This window comes from Oncorhynchus gorbuscha, linkage group LG14 (assembly GCF_021184085.1).
Source record: "Oncorhynchus gorbuscha isolate QuinsamMale2020 ecotype Even-year linkage group LG14, OgorEven_v1.0, whole genome shotgun sequence".
NCBI classification, from domain to species: Eukaryota; Metazoa; Chordata; class Actinopteri; order Salmoniformes; family Salmonidae; genus Oncorhynchus; species Oncorhynchus gorbuscha.
In genome coordinates, this window is record NC_060186.1 from 27,599,724 (window position 1) to 27,612,669 (window position 12,946).

The window sequence follows — 12,946 nt, forward strand, 5'->3', positions numbered from 1 at the left end:
GATGCTCTCAGAGAGGTAATTCTGTTTCTGTGTGTTTGAAAGAGAAGAAGGGTGGGGGATTTAAAAGAAAAGTGTAAATCTAATAATTCTTACAGAACAGGGCCTCGGGCGAAGCCCTATAGAATCAAATCCAATTGTGGCTAGATGCACATTAAGTCCCGTCACTCAGTAGCAGCACTACACTGGCTGCCCTTGGAACAGAGACAAATGTTGATGAGACTACTGGTGATGGTAGTAAAGTGGGAGTTTCTCTCTTAGAAGCAAGAGATGAGGAGTGTAAACTCACGCGCGCATGTATGGGCAAACACGTGAACACACACCAAAACAACTGTGCGCACCCGCATACACACACAAAGGATGAAGCAATGCATAAACATGAGCACACACACAACACACTTTGACGCCCCGGCACCAGGCACCGTACCTCAGCCAATCAAACACTGGAAACAAGATTACTCTGCACTGGGAGCACTATTGCATGCCAAATCCAACACATACGTGGACACACACTACAAACACAGAGAGACATGATTCACACTCACATACAAACACGACACATACCTCGCCCAAAAGCAACGTGTCCCTGTTTGATTAGGCTTTTACCTTTCAGACACAAAAGCTCGTACAGTAACGTACATTAGTAAAAGCATTAACGAGTCTAGTTACTTAAGGTGCTGGACTTGAGCTAATTATCTTAATAACTACACAAGTAATTATCCTTCCCTTCAAAGTCTCTGTCCGCCTCCCAAACGGCGCTCTATCCCTTACATAGTTCACTATATAGTGCACTACTAACCTATGGGCACCGGTCAAAAGTAGCTCACTATAAAGGGAATAGAGTTCCATTTGGAAAACACACAGAGACAGACCATAGTAACCATAGTAATTGGGGCAGCAAGGTAGCCTAGTGGTTAGAGCGTGGAACTAGTAACCGGAAGGTTGCAAGTTCAACCCCCCCAAGCTGACATGGTACAAATCTGTCATTCTGCCCCTGAACAGGCAGTTAACCCACTGTTCCTAGGCCGTCATTGAAATTAAGAATTTGTTCTTAACTGACATGCTCTTCAACTGATCACTACCTCTGATACCTAGGTATCCTGGAAGGATATTGATCTCATCCTGTCAGTAGAGGATGCCTGGATATTTTTTTTAAATGCCTTCCTAACCATCTTAAATAAACATGCCCCATTCAAGAAATTTAGAACCAGGAACAGATATAGCCCTTGGTTCTCCCCAGAACTGACTGCCCTTAGCCAACACAAAAACATCCTATGGTGTTCTGCATTAGCACCGAACAGCCCCCGTGATATGCAGCTGTTCAGGGAAGCTAGAAACCATTATACACAGGCAGTTAGAAAAGCTAAGGCTAGCTTTTTCAAGCAGAAATTTGCTTCCTGCAACACTAACTCAAAAAAGTTCTGGGACACTGTAAAGTCCATGGAGAATAAGAACACCTCCTCCCAGCTGCCCACTGCACTGAAGATAGGAAACACTGTCACCCCTGATAAATCCACCATAATTGAGAATTTCAATAAGCATTTTTCTACAGCTGGCCATGTTTTCCACCTGGCTACTCCTACCCCGGTCAACAGCACAGCACCCCCCACAGCAACTCACCCAAGCCTTCCCCATTTCTCCTTCTCCCAAATCCGTTCAGCTGATGTTCTTAAAGAGCTGCAAAATCTGGACCCCTACAAATCAGCCGGGCTAGACAATCTGAACCCTTTCTTTCTAAAATGATCTGCCAAAATTGTTGCCACCCCTATTACTAGCCTGTTCAACCTCTCTTTCGTGTCATCTGAGATTCCCAAAGATTGGAAAGCAGCTGCGGTCATCCCCCTCTTCAAAGGGGGGGGGGGGGCACTCTTGACCCAAACTGCTACAGACCTATATCTATCCTACCATGCCTTTCTAAGATCTTCGAAAGCCAAGTCCACAAAGATTATCGACCATTTCGAATCTCACCATACCTTCTCTGCTATGCAATCTGGTTTCAGAGCTGGTCATGGGTGCACCTCAGCCACGCTCAAGGTCCTAAATGATATCTTAACCGCCATCGATATGAAACATTACTGTGCAACCGTATTCATTGATCTGGCCAAGGCTTTCGACTCTGTCAATCACCACATCCTCATCGGCAGACTCGACAGTCTTGGTTTCTCAAATGATTGCCTCGCCTGGTTCACCAACTACTTCTCTGATAGAGTTCAGTGTGTCAAATCGGAGGGTCTGCTGTCCGGACCTCTGGCAGTCTCTATGGGGGTGCCACAGGGTTCAATTCTTGGACCGACTCTCTTCTCTGTATACATCAATGAGGTCGCTCTTGCTGCTGGTGAGTCTCTGATCCACCTCTACGCAAACGACACCATTCTGTATACTTCTGGCCCTTCTTTGGACACTGTGTTAACAACCCTCCAGGCAAGCTTCAATGCCATACAACTCTCCTTCCGTGGCCTCCAATTGCTCTTACATACAAGTAAAACTAAATGCATGCTCTTCAACCGATCGCTACCTGCACCTGCCCGCCTGTCCAACATCACTACTCTGGACGGCTCTGACTTAGAATTCGTGGACAACTATAAATACTTAGGTGTCTGGTTAGACTGTAAACTCTCCTTCCAGACCCATATCAAACATCTCCAATCCAAAGTTAAATCTAGAATTGGCTTCCTATTTCACAACAAAGCATCCTTCACTCATGCTGCCAAACATACCCTTGTAAAACTGACCATCCTACCAATCCTCGACTTTGGCGATGTCATTTACAAAATAGCCTCCAATACCCTACTCAACAAATTGGATGCAGTCTATCACAGTGGAATCTGTTTTGTCACCAAAGCCCCATATACTACCTACCATTGCAACCTGTACGCTCTCCTTGGCTGGCCCTCGCTTCATACTCGTCGCCAAACCCACTGGCTCCATGTCATCTACAAGACCCTGCTAGGTAAAGTCCCCCCTTATCTCAGCTCGCTGGTCAACATAGCATCTCCCACCTGTAGCACACGCTCCAGCAGGTATATCTCTCTAGTCACCCCCAAAACCAATTCTTTCTTTGGCCGCCTCTCCTTCCAGTTCTCTGCTGCCAATGACTGGAACGAACTACAAAAATCTCTGAAACTGGAAACACTTATCTCCCTCACTAGCTTTAAGCACCAACTGTCAGAGCAGCTAACAGATTACTGCACCTGTACATAGCCCACCTATAATTTAGCCCAAACAACTACCTCGTTCCCTACTGTATTTAATTTATTTATTTATTTGCACCCCATTATTTTTATTTCTACTTTGCACATTCTTCCATTGCAAATCTACCATTCCAGTGTTTTACTTGCTATATTGTATTTACTTTGCCACCATGGCATATTTTTGCCTTTACCTCCCTTATCTCACCTCATTTGCTCACATTGTATATAGACTTGTTTATACTGTATTATTGACTGTATGTTTGTTTTACTCCATGTGTAACTCTGTGTCGTTGTATGTGTTGAACTGCTTTGCTTTATCTTGGCCAGGTCGCAATTGTAAATGAGAACTTGTTCTCAACTTGCCTACCTGGTTAAATAAAGGTGAAATAAATAAATACAAATAAAGTTTAAAAAATAAATAAATCAGGTCATCAAGTGTTCATTAGCTAGCTACTAGCAGCAGCCAATTCCAACCTGCATGGCCGCATAGTAATGTATGATGAATGAAATTATAAAACTTGCATTCATATTCTTTTGAAGTTGTTTGTTTGGCTTACCTTGGAAACACTCAATTCCTATTTCCCCTCTGTGGTATGTTTAAGCGCTGTGCATAAATATTAATCTACCTAGGGCCCCTATCCGGCCGAGCTAGTGTTTCACCATAGCAACTGGAGAACGGGCCTATTGGGGGGGGAGGAGGAATATATTGGGGGGATAATGTTGAATATTTGCCAGAGTTAGCATGTTTCTCAGTTGAAAGTTGGACTGTTTGTGTGTAAATGTTTATGAAAGAGATGTGGTTTTTACATATACATTCATTTAAAATGTGCCTCCTCATACCTTTTTCTTCTTGTCACAAATGTTCCTGAGGAGAAATTCCTCTCATCAATGAGTGTCTTGGAACTGCATAATTTTGACATAAACCAAAAAGTGTGTGTTTCATATGCGTGTGCACTCACGCTCTGGAGCGCATCAATGTAAAATGCATAAAACCACTGACATTTCCTATTCCTTCCTAACCCAGGTTGGTGACACATCTGTATGCTGGTGAGATTATGCATTCATCCCCTCCCTCTCTAGTTGTCACTATGGTCTCACCTGCTGGCTACCTCCATGCCATCCTATCGACGTATCAGGCAGGGTGATGTCACGCACGTGGAGCCCCAGGCCTTGCCAAGCTCGGCTGCCAGCGGCATGGTGTGTGAGTGAGTGCGTGCGTGTGAGTGCTTCTCTCTCGGTGTGTGTATATGTATATGTGTGTGTGTGTGTATGCGGCGCCACATGCCACTAAGCTAATTAGAGGGCTCTTAACTCTGTCAAAGTCATTTGATGACACTGATGTGGGAGATTGATATTCACGCTTGACTCTCCCGTCCTCTCTCTCCACCTGAGTGCTTGCTGTTGTGTTGTTTACTTCCCTACACAATTAGTATCTGATTGTTGATGGTTGGGGACTGGGTGAAGGGGTCTCACTGTGCAACCTGATGATTAGGAGATTGGAGGAATATGCATCTGGCCTGTCACCGGCAACTTATTTTTCAAATTGCAAGAAAATACAGGTTAATACTGTGCTCTTTCATTCTGTGGTGAAAAACGATTTTCTCTGAACATGTGGTCCTCAGTTGGTGGAGAAAGGCGCTTGTAACGCCAGGGTAGTGGGTTCGATTCCGGGACCACCCATAAGTAAAGTGTATGCACGCATGACTATATGTTGTGTTGGGATAAAAGCATCTGCTAAATGGCATATAATTGTATTATGTCAAATCCATGCAAGCCATTGCAGTGTCTTCGTGAAAATGTACAGATCATAACACTATATAATGGTTTCCATATAATACGCAATGATCACACCTGGCTTCATCTGTGTAGTATAATGTGAGAGTAGAGTAAGCCTCTGTCCGCATTCTAAATGGCACCCTATGTCGTCCTGTTGTATCCTGTACACGTGACAAATACATTGACTTGATGTAGGGAATAGGGTGCCATTTGGGATGAAACCCCAGTTATAGTTGTTGTAATTATAAGAAATCCTGCTATGCCTACCAACGAACCATCAAAAAGGCAAAGCGTCAATACAGGACGAAGATGGAATCCTACTACACCGGCTTTGACGCTCGTCTGATGTGGCAGGGCTTGCAAACTATTACAGACTACAAAAGGAAAGCACAGCCGAGAGCTGCCCAGTGACACAAGCCTACCAGACGAGCTAAATTACTTCTATGCTCGCTTCGAGGCAAGTAACACTGAAACATGCAGGAGAGCAGCTGTTCTGGACGACTGTGTGATCACTCCCTCAACAGCCGACGTGAGTAAGACCTTTAAACAGGTCAACATTCACAAGGCCAGACGGATTACCAGTACATGTACTAAGAGCTTGCGCTGACCAACTAGCAAGTGTCTACACCGGCATTTTCAACCTCTCCCTGTCTGAGTCTGTAATACCAACATGTTTCAAGAAGACCACCATAGTCCCTGTGCCCAAGAACACTAAGGTAACCTGCCTAAATGACTACCGACCCGTAGCACTCACGTCTGTTGCCATGAACTGCTTTGAACGTCTGGTCATGGCTCACATCAACACCATTAAACAGAAACCCTAGACCCACTCCAATTTTCATAACGCCCAACAGATCTACAGATGATGCATGCTCAGTCTCCTCCTGTACTCCCTGTTCACTCATGACTGCACAGCCAGGCACATCTCCAACACCATCATTAGGTTTGCTGATGATAACAGTGGTAGGCCTGATCACGACAATGACAAGAAAGCCTATAGGAGGAGGTCAAAGACGTGACCGTGTGGTGCAAGGACAACAACCTCTCCCTCAATGTGATCAAGAGAAAGGAGATGATTGTGGACTACAGGAAAAGGAGGGCCAGGCACGCCCCCATTCTCATCAACGGGGCTGTAGTGGAGCAGGTTGAACGCTTCAAGTTCTTTCGTGTAAACATCACCAACAAACTAACATGGTCCAAGCACAGCAAGACAGTCGCGAAGAGGGCACAAAAAAAGCCTATTCACCCTCAGGAGTCCTCAGATCCTCAAAAGGTTCTCCAGCTGCACAAGAGAGCATCCTGCCGGTTTGCGTCACTGCCTGATATGGCAACTGCTCGGCCTCCGACCGCAAAGCACTACAGATTGTCAAAGACTACAGCCACCTTAGTCATAGACTGTTCTCTCTGCTACCACACAGCAGGAGGTAACAGAGCGCCAAGCCTAGGTCCAAGAGGCTTCTGAACAGCTTCTACCTCCAAGCAACATCTAATCAAATGGCTACCAGACTATTTGAATCCCCCCCTCTCTCTTTTAAGTGGCTGCTACCCTGTTATTGTCTAGGCATAGTCACTTTAATAACTCATATTACCTAAATTACCTCAACTAACCGGTACCCCCTGTATATAGCCTCGCTATTGTTATTTTACTGCTGCACTTTAACTATGCTACTTTTAATTCCTACTTTATGTATTTTTCTTAAAACTGCATTGTTAGTTCAGGGCTTGTAAGTAAGCATTTCACTGTAAGGTCTACCTACGCCTGTTGTATACTGCGCATGTGAAACAAAACATTTGATTTCAGGGATATGTCTATGCCGGTTGTCATTTTCTGTAGAGCCACAGCGCCCCTGTGTGAACAGTCTTAGCATGACACCCCATTTGTACACAAATGATTTACCCTTGGAAATCCCCAATATCCAATGCCTCCACAAACACAATGCTTTTAGATTTGCGGGAAGTAGTGAACGAGTGCACACTTCAGGTGATATTATTGGGACAAAGTCTGTTTGAATGAGCATCCTGACTCCATTCTTCCTTGAAGTTATCACCGATCTCCAAATATTTGGATTTGTGAAAGATAGTAAAGCCATTGCCTCCACCTCCTACATGCACTCACCTGACAAATTCTTCTTAGAATTCAAAACAATATTGATTTGGGTGCATTAACAAAGCACTGGGGGACCTGCAATATTCTGCATAAGGGCCGCTCATTGCTTTTACTCCCCCTACTGTATTAGATAGTATAATATTACTATATAATATTAGCGTAGCCTCTTCTGTAGCCTGTCAACTATGTGTCTGTCTATCCCTGTTCTCTCCTCTCTGCACAGACCATACAAACGCTCCACACCGCGTGGCCGCTGCCACCCTAATCTGGTGGTCCCAGCGCGCACGACCCACGTGGAGTTCCAGGTCTCCGGTAGCCTCTGGAACTGCCGATCTGCAGCCAACAAGGCAGAGTTCATCTCAGCCTATGCCTCCCTCCAGTCTCTCGACTTCTTGGCACTGACAGAAACATGGATCACCACAGATAACACTGCTACTCCTACTGCTCTCTCTTCGTCCGCCCACGTGTTCTCGCACACCCCGAGAGCTTCTGGTCAGCGGGGTGGTGGCATCGAGATCCTTATCTCTCCCAAGTGGTCATTCTCTCTTTCTCCCCTTACCCATCTGTCTATCGCCTCCTTTGAATTTCATGCTGTCACAGTTACCAGCCCTTTCAAGCTTAACATCCTTATCATTTATCGCCCTCCAGGTCCCCTCGGAGAGTTCATCAATGAGCTTGATGCCTTGATAAGCTCCTTTCCTGAGGACGGCTCACCTCTCACAGTTCTGGGCGACTTTAACCTCCCCACGTCTACCTTTGACTCATTCCTCTCTGCCTCCTTCTTTCCACTCCTCTCCTCTTTTGACCTCACCCTCTCACTTTCCCCCCCCTACTCACAAGGCAGGCAATACGCTCGACCTCATCTTTACTAGATGCTGTTCTTCCACTAACCTCATTGCAACTCCCCTCCAAGTCTCCGACCACTACCTTGTATCCTTTTCCCTCTCGCTCTCATCCAACACTTCCCACACTGCCCCTACTCGGATGGTATCGCGCCGTCCCAACCTTCGCTCTCTCTCCCCCGCTACTCTCTCCTCTTCCATCCTATCATCTCTTCCCTCTGCTCAAACCTTCTCCAACCTATCTCCTGATTCTGCCTCCTCAACCCTCCTCTCCTCCCTTTCTGCATCCTTTGACTCTCTATGTCCCCTATCTTCCAGGCCGGCTCGGTCCTCCCCTCCCGCTCAGTGGCTTGACGACTCATTGCGAGCTCACAGAACAGGGCTCCGGGCAGCCGAGCGGAAATGGAGGAAAACTCGCCTCCCTGTGGACCTGGCATTCTTTCACTCCCTCCTCTCTACATTTTCCTCCTCTGTCTCTGCTGCTAAAGCCACTTTCTACCACTCTAAATTCCAAGCATCTGCATCTAACACTAGGAAGCTCTTTGCCACCTTCTCCTCCCTCCTGAATCCTCCTCCCCCTCCCCCACCCTCCTCCCTCTCTGCAGATGACTTCGTCAACCATTTTGAAAAGAAGGTCGACGACATCCGATCCTCGTTTGCTATGTCAAACGACACCGCTGGTTCTGCTCACACTGCCCTACCCTGTGCTCTGACCTCTTTCTCCCCTCTCTCTCCAGATGAAATCTCGCGTCTTGTGACGGCCGGCCGCCCAACAACCTGCCCGCTCGACCCTATCCCCTCCTCTCTTCTCCAGACCATTTCCGGAGACCTTCTCCCTTACCTCACCTCGCTCATCAACTTATCCCTGACCGCTGGCTACGTCCCTTCCGTCTTCAAGAGAGCGAGAGTTGCACCCCTTCTGAAAAAACCTACACTCGATCCCTCCGATGTCAACAACTACAGACCAGTATCCCTTCTTTCTTTTCTCTCCAAAACTCTTGAACGTGCCGTCCTTGGTCAGCTCTCCCGCTATCTCTCTCAGAATGACCTTCTTGATCCAAATCAGTCAGGTTTCAAGACTAGTCATTCAACTGAGACTGCTCTTCTCTGTATCACGGAGGCGCTCCGCACCGCTAAAGCTAACTCTCTCTCCTCTGCTCTCATCCTTCTAGACCTATCGGCTGCCTTCGATACTGTGAACCATCAGATCCTCCTCTCCACCCTCTCCGAGTTGGGCATCTCCGGCGCGGCCCACGCTTGGATTGCGTCCTACCTGACAGATCGCTCCTACCAGGTGGCGTGGCAAGAATCTGTCTCCTCACCACGCGCTCTCACCACTGGTGTCCCCCAGGGCTCTGTTCTAGGCCCTCTCCTATTCTCGCTATACACCAAGTCACTTGGCTCTGTCATAACCTCACATGGTCTCTCCTATCATTGCTATGCAGACGACACACAATTAATCTTCTCCTTTCCCCCTTCTGATGACCAGGTGGCGATCGCATCTCTGCATGTCTGGCAGACATATCAGTGTGGATGACGGATCACCACCTCAAGCTGAACTTCGGCAAGACGGAGCTGCTCTTCCTCCCGGGGAAGGACTGCCCGTTCCATGATCTCGCCATCACAGTTGACAACTCCATTGTGTCCTCCACCCAGAGCGCTAAGAACCTTGGCGTGATCCTGGACAACACCCTGTCGTTCTCAACTAACATCAAGGCGGTGGCCCGTTCCTGTAGGTTCATGCTCTACAACATCCGCAGAGTACGACCCTGCCTCACACAGGAAGCGGCGCAGGTCCTAATCCAGGCACTTGTCATCTCCCGTCTGGATTACTGCAACTCGTTGTTGGCTGGGCTCCCTGCCTGTGCCATTAAACCCCTACAACTCATCCAGAACGCCGCAGCCCGTCTAGTGTTCAACCTTCCCAAGTTCTCTCACGTCACCCCGCTCCTCCGCTCTCTCCACTGGCTTCCAGTTGAAGCTCGCATCCGCTACAAGACCATGGTGCTTGCCTACGGAGCTGTGAGGGGAACGGCACCTCAGTACCTCCAGGCTCTGATCAGGCCCTACACCCAAATAAGGGCACTGCGTTCATCCACCTCTGGCCTGCTCGCCTCCCTACCACTGAGGAAGTACAGTTCCCGCTCAGCCCAGTCAAAACTGTTCGCTGCTCTGGCTCCCCAATGGTGGAACAAACTCCCTCACGACGCCAGGACAGCGGAGTCAATCACCACCTTCCGGAGACACCTGAAACCCCACCTCTTTAAGGAATACCTAGGATAGGATAAAGTAATCTTTCTCACCCCCCCCTCCCCCCCTTAAAATATTTAGATGCACTATTGTAAAGTGGTTGTTCCACTGGATGTCATAAGGTGAATGCACCAATTTGTAAGTCGCTCTGGATAAGAGCGTCTGCTAAATGACTTAAATGTAAATGTAATAATAGTCAGGTTAGCAAGCATCGTCTTGTCATCTGTGGCTGTGGGTCTTCCAGAGCTGCCGGTCCTCCATTGCAGACGCAATCTCATCCTTCGTCAGTCCGATGTCGCTCCTGAGCTGTTCCATATGAGATCTCTGACCGTCAAAACTGCTGAAAGAGGCATGGCATGAGAAGTGTGTACAGTGCTGTTGAAATATAGATTGTATCATATTAAGAGATGACTTTGCTCGTAGTGATTTTACATCCTGGTCTTTTTATTATCTGTGTCTTGATAAAAAGGAAGGACAGTCCCAAGCAATAGGCCTGATGATAAAAAAATAAATCAACTAAAAATGTAATTATCCAAAACTACCCAATGCTACCCAGAAAAAGAACTTACTATAAAAGAATGTTATGAAGTTTACAAGCTAAACCATCAAATTAACCAGAAGTAACGCAACCCAAGGATTCACCACAAAATGAGCCAATAACCACTAGAAACTCTTACATGATTCTCCAAATATAAAGTAATACTTTACAATAAATAACAGGCACATCTTCCTAAGTCTACAATAAAGGTCCTAGAAGTAAGTAACAGTCACAATCCTGTTGTAAAAAATAAACTTTTAACCACTTTTTTTCAATAAACTTTCAAAACCACAGGCACAAACAAATCCAAGTATAAAATAATCTGGGCAGCAAGATTTTTGGTTTCTTGAGAACAACGCACTTTCGGTTTCCACAACAACAAAATATTTCCCAACATGTGAGCATCTGAATTATACAGATATATATATATCTATATATATTTATACACGTACACAGACACACACATACAGTGGGGCAAAAAAGTATTTAGTCTGCCACCATTTGTGCAAGTTCTCCCACTTAAAAAAAGATGAGAGGCCTGTAAATTTCATCAGGTACACTTCAACTATGACAGACAAAATGAGAATATTTTTCTCCAGAAAATCACATTGTAGGATTTTTTATGAATTTATTTGCAAATTATGGTGGAAAATAAGTATTTGGTCACCTACAAACAAGAAAGATTTCTGGCTCTCACAGACCTGTAACTTCTTCTTTAAGAGGCTCCTCTGTCCTCCACTCATCACCTGTATTAATGGCACCTGTTTGAACTTGTTATCAGTATAAAAGACACCTGTCCACAACATCAAACAGTCAAACTCCAAACTCCACTATGGCCAAGACCAAAGAGCTGTCAAAGGACACCAGAAACAAAATTGTAAACCCGCAACAGGCTGGGAAGACTGAATCTGCAATAGGTAAGCAGCTTGTTTGAAGAAATTAACTGTGGGAGCAATTTTTAGGAAATGGAAGACATACAAGACCACTGATAATCTCCCTCGATCTGGGGCTCCACGCAAGATCTCACCCCGTGGGGTCAAAATGATCACAAGAAATGTGAGCAAAAATCCCAGAACCACACGGGGGGACCTAGTGAATGACCTGCAGAGAGCTGGGACCAAAGTAACAAAGCCTACCATCAGCAAGGGCATTGAAGAAGAAACGTGGTTGGGTCTTTCAGCATGACAATGATCCCAAACAAACCGCCCGGGCAAAGAAGGAGTGGCTTCGTAAGAAGCATTTGAAGGTCCTGGAGTGGCCTAGCCAGTCTCCAGATCGCAACCCCATAGAAAATCTTTGGAGGGAGTTGAAAGTCCGTGTTGCCCAGCAACAGCCCCAAAACATCACTGCTCTAGAGGAGATCTGCATGGAGGAATGGGCCAAAATACCAGCAACAGTGTGTGAAAACCTTGTAAAGACTTACAGAAACATTTGACCTCTCATTGCCAACAAAGGGTATATAACAAAGTATTGAGAAACTTTTGTTATTGACCAAATACTTATTTTCCACCATAATTTGCAAATTCATTTAAAAAATCCTACAATGTGATTTTCTGAATTTGTTTTCTCATTTTGTATGTCATAGTTGAAGTGTACCTATGATGAAAATTACAGGCCTCTCTTTTTAAGTGGGAGAACTTGCACAATATATATATATATATATATATATATTACACACAGTGGGGCAAAAAATTACACACACACACACCCACCCTTCGGAAAGCATTCAGAACCCTTGACTTTCTTCACGTTACGCTACAGCCTTATTCTAAAATGGATGTTTAAAAAATACAGGTTTTTAGAAATGCTGAAAATGTATTACAAATAAAAAACAAATAACTTATTTACATAAGTATTCAGACCTTCGCTATGAGACTTGAAATTGAGCTCAGGTGCATCCTGTTTCCATTGACCATCCTTGAGATGTTTCTACAAATTGATTGCTTGTCCACCTGTGGTAAATTAAATTGATTGGACATGATTTGGAAAGGCACACACACCTGTCTATATAAGGTCTCACAGTTGACAGTGCATGTCAGAGCAAAAACCAAGCCACGAGGTGGAAGGGACTGTCCGTAGAGCTCCGAGACAGGATTGTGTTGAGGCCCAGATCTGGGTACCAAAAAAATGTCTGCAGCATTGAAGGTCCCCAAGAACACATTGGCCTCCATCATTCTTAAATGGAATAAGTTTGGAACCACCAAGAATTCCTAGAGCTGGCCACCCAGCCAAACTGAGCAAAAAA